A 5,074-nucleotide genomic window follows, 5' to 3' on the forward strand; every position below is an offset into this window, starting at 1 on the left:
CGTGCTGTAGCCCATGCTGCTGGGAGATAAAACAACAGCCCCCATTGATGGCAGCCTCGGTAAGGAGAGCTGGAGTACAGTGGTCCTCTAACACAGGGCTTAGCTCCGAACCAGGCCACCGCTGTGTGCTTAGGGAGGCACTGAGGGGGGGGCGGGGGGTTGCTGTGTGGATAGAGAACATGTTGACGTGACCGTACATCTATGTGAAGCCAGAGGAAATTGAACTTCCTTAGTATCTCAAGCGTGCCAGGCTTGTTGTTAGATGGTCTGATAGACATTTTTGTGTAGGTGTTATGGACAGTGTATACGAAAGAGAGTATCCCCCAAAACACCGTCCCAGGGCTGCACTCGCTCACCTCAAGGCTGAACATGTTGGTGAATTGATGGCGGAGCAGAGGTGTAGTATTGGAGGGGCGTTCAGGTCGGGATGATGTCATCCGTGTCCACAGTGACCCGGCGTATAAAGGATCAGTGGGTGTGCAGGAGGGGGCGTTCCCGACAAGCACAGTACAAATGTAGCTGGACGGTCAGAGAGCCAGAAGGCGACAGGCTTTGTCCAGCTGAGAGAGGGACTGCGTATCAATGACCGTGTAAAAAGAAACCTCTGAAACATCGAAATGACGTAAGAACGTAAAAAGACCTGGGCTAAGGCTTAAAAACGCCACTTAAAGCCTCTCCTTGATAACATGTTAATCAAGAACATGACAAAGAGGGACAGACACCGGGGGAGGGGGGGGGGGGTAATAGGGTACCTCAGTGTGAGGTAATAGGGGGGGATGGCGGGGAGCGTTTTTTGGCTCTGCTCTGCAGGTCTTTGGCTGCATGTCTGTGGATGTCAGAGGGTTGAGGCCTGAATGGGCCCTGACTCAGCTGAAGTGCTCGGTGCGTAAGAGAGGGGATGGAGGGGGGGGGGGGCAGAACCAACGGGGGGATAATTTGGAAGGACCCCTGGAGCAGACTGGTGGTGTTTTTTCTCACTCTTTCTCTACCCCTCTCTCTCCTTCCTCTCACTCTGTCCCTACTCCTTAGATAAGCTGCCCCCCCCCCTCCCCATCTCTCTCTCTCTCTCTCCCTCTCTCTCTCTCTCTCTCTCCCTCCCTGTGAGATGTTTGACATGCTGGTTGAGTCCCCGGGTTCCTGTGTGTTTTTCCACAGTGCTGGTTGGTGCAGGGCCTCTGTAGCGCTGGAGCCCCAGCCCCAGACATGGAGCCCCAGCCCCAGCCTTCCTTCCTGTCTCAGTCCACGGCCAAGCCCCCAGGACCCCAGTGCAGGATGGGAGATAACCCTCCTAATCGCTTGGCCCAGCGTCTGCACAACGATAAGAGAGGCTCCCTTGAAAACGCAAGGTTGCCAATAAAGTGTAAATCCCCCTAAACACGTGCATGTGCCCTTATAGCTGTGAGTAGCACGCAGCAACACACGTACCACACATCCCCAAATACCCCTACTGACCTCAGAAGATGAATTAGAACTTTGGTCATAGTGACAATATAGGCTCTGTTCAAATAGGCTAAATATAACCACAGTCATTCACATGTATTACTGGATGACTGTGACAATATAGGCTACTGTTCAAATAGGCTACATATGACCAGAGTCATCCACATGTCAGGCATATATCATGAGGGTGTCATTAAGAATAATGCAGAATGACACCAACAGAATCTGAATTTGTTTTATTGCCATTGTAGTTTTTCAACAAGCTAGGAATTTGCTTTCGGACATTGTGCATAACTGACATGACTTTGACAAAGACCTGGAGCCATTCAGGGTGATGGGGGGGCGGGGGGGGGGGCTGGTTTCTTCCTGAAGACCACAACCATCTCCACTGTGTAAAGAGTGTTGAGCTCCAGGTTGTTTTCGGCCGCACCAGGACAGCAGCTGGTCGATCTCCCACCTGTAGGCGGACTCATCTCCCTCAGAGATGAGACCGATGAGGGGGGTGTCGCCCGCAAACTTCATGAGCTTGACAGACGGGTGGCTGGAGGTGCAGCTGTGGGTGTACAGAGAGAAGAGTAGGGGGGAAAGAACACAGCCCTGGGGGGCGCCTGCGCTGATGGACCTGGAGTCAGAGATGTTTTTGCCCACGTCATGTGCTGTTTCCTGTCGGACAGGAAGTCAGTGATCCACCTGCAGGTAGAGTCAGGCACGCGCAGCTGGGAGAACACACCCTCCAGGGTGGGCGGGAGGATGGTGTTGAAAGCAGAGCTGAAGTCCACAAACAGGATCCTGACGTAGGCGCCTCCGTGTTCCAGATGCTGTAGAATGTAGTGAAGGTTCATGTTTAGTTATTGACTGCGTCGTCCACAGACCTGTTTGCCCTGTAGGTGAACTGCAGGGGGTCTGGGAGTGAGTCTGTGATGGATTTGAGGTGCAGCAGAACAAGGCGCTCAAAGACCTTTACTACAGAGGTCAGAGTGACGGGCCTGTAGTCATTTAAGCCTGTGATCTTTATTTATATGAAGGAATATGAAGGAATATGTAGGGGTGGGACGTATGCCCACCTCCCTTGCTCTCTGTAAAGCGCATTGTGTTCCCTCTGGGTATGAAATGCTCTATATAAATAAAGCAAGCTTTGTTTGATTGATTGATTGTTTTCTTGGGGACGGGGATGACGTAACTGTCATTCGTCTGTTCAGGGGCGTTCCACAAAATTCTCGGCCCTATACATTAACAATCTCTGTGCCCCCCCCCCCCTATTTTTTTTTCACTTGGTCACAAGCACCTACCCCCCCCCCCCCCCCCTGTTGCTCAATGCGTGAGGCTAGGCAGCCCAGTCAATCCTAACAAGTTCCAGGATTTTCAAGTACTGTACTCAGGTACGCTGTTTTCCTGGTCTACAGTACGCTACGGTACAATGCTACTGTATGGGGCAATAACCTGGGAAAGGCTTAGTCAACCCCTGCGCCAGCTGGCCTGAGCCGCCTCTGTACAGTAAAGATCCTGTCTAGGAGAGAATGGACGGACTTACCCACACTTCCTGTGATATGGCGTAGCCAGCCGGTCGGACGTCTGTCTGTGCATTGTTCTCTGTAGAGGCCAAGCGGACTTCTAAGACAGTTCAGTGGTCCGAGCATTCCGGCCTGAGGTCTCACTTATCTGGGCTCCCTGTTCCACGAGAACGGCTACAGAGGTTCCTCTACCAGGTTCCTGTTTAAAAAGAACACGGCTCCATCCTGGACCAAGCATGTTTTTACTGAGATAAGTGATTAAACTGTCAGGTCTGTTCTTAGTTTTTGTTCAATGTGGCCCTGAGATCTTATCCTCTTGTATTGAAGCATCTCCTCAAGATACAGGGCCCGTCTCCTAATGGGAACTCTCTTCTCTCGTTTAAGACACTACAATGTCACTAGTGCGTGAGACCAAAATGGAAGATTAATCAGTGTTATGTGAGGTATTATCACATAATCCTGGCCTCAGTCCCCATTTAATCTCCAGTGACTAAACATTGATCATTGGTGCTATTAATAGAGGAGTGTCCCACATCTATCTATTAATAGAGGAGTGTCCCACATATATCTATTAATAGAGGAGTGTCCCACATCTATCTATTAATAGAGGAGTGTCCCACATCTATCTAGGTCCTCATCTGCCATACATACTGTATAAATGGTGGTGCTGACTCGTGGACTAAGTGTTATATGGACTAAGTGTTAGTGGACTAAGTGTTATATGGACTAAGTGTTATATGGACTAAGTGTTAGTGGACTAAGTGTTTTATGGACTAAGTGTTAGTGGACTAAGTGTTAGTGGACTAAGGGGCGAATTCACTAAAGCAAATTGCGCCCGCTAATTGCACCATTACATTGCGCGTCAGTTGCGCCCGCTATGTGCTCCGTTTTAAAAACCTATTCACTAAAGACATTGCGCTAATAATATCCCAGCGCAAACACGCCCATTCGGTGTTTGCGGCTGAGTGCAATTTGCTGCTGATATAGGAATGACTATAAATACAGCGCATGCAGCGCATACAACTCGTATGCCATTGGACGATGGCAGACAGAAAAAGAAAGATACGATTTTCAGACAGCGAACTTGAAGGCCTCACGGACGAGGTTCAAAAACATGTCTCACAGCTTTCGGCAAAAAATATCACGACTGCAGCAAAAAATCATATTTGGGGTTTAATTTCCCAATCAGTCAGTGCCATTTGTGTGTGTAAACGCGGAAGACTGCAAACGGAGGTGGAATGATTTAAAAAGACGAACAAAGGAAAAATTGTCATTTTATGTTATGCAAGTTGCAGCACGATGATCTGGCATACTTTTGGGGGAGTGTATAACATTGCCCCACCGGTACGATCTAGGCATCTAAACGGCTTTTCAGGATTCCAAATGTGCACTCAATCACACCGCGCGTCCTGATGTGAGGCCAGTTGTACGCCGCCTCTCCAACGTTGGAAGGATTACGCACGGGAGTCATCATCCATGGCTGCAGATGATACCTGCCGTCACCTATGATACAAAAGCAAAATATTTTCAAGACCATTCAAATAAAACAAATATTGTGTAGGCTATGTTTTTATTTATTTATTTGTAGGCCTACCTATATCGGCCCCCAGCCGTTCAATGAACAGCTATAGGGAATGCGCAGTTTCGCGTATAGACTATTATACGCACAGTTTCGTGCTATGTAGGCTATTATATTCATTGGGGGAGCTTGGACTCGCTGGGGACGGGTGGAGAGACGCATAGTCAACTGAGCCTCCCCAGACGCGACTTCATCCTCCAGTTGGCTGAAGAGCTGCGCGCTCTGGTGTCCAAACAGTTACCGCGGTGGTTCTAGTGTTAAATCAAAAAGTGACCTTCTTCTAAATATTCTCTCACGAACAACACACCTGGCGTTGCGATGCCTTCGCCTCGCAACAATCACTGCTGCCATGATCAGCGGACAGGCTGGCCATGACACCCCTTGCGCTTAAATACCACCACGTTTCTGAAAACGGTATTAATTTCACTTTAACTGCGTGAGGCAATTTGCGCCGATCTTTGTGAATTGGGCGGGTTTTGCAATAATGTTCATTTGCATAGAAAGGGGAACATTCTCCGCCCATATTACCTAATTTAAATATCAG

Source organism: Borostomias antarcticus, assembly GCF_949987555.1.
Source record: "Borostomias antarcticus genome assembly, chromosome: 15".
NCBI lineage: Eukaryota > Metazoa > Chordata > Actinopteri > Stomiiformes > Stomiidae > Borostomias > Borostomias antarcticus.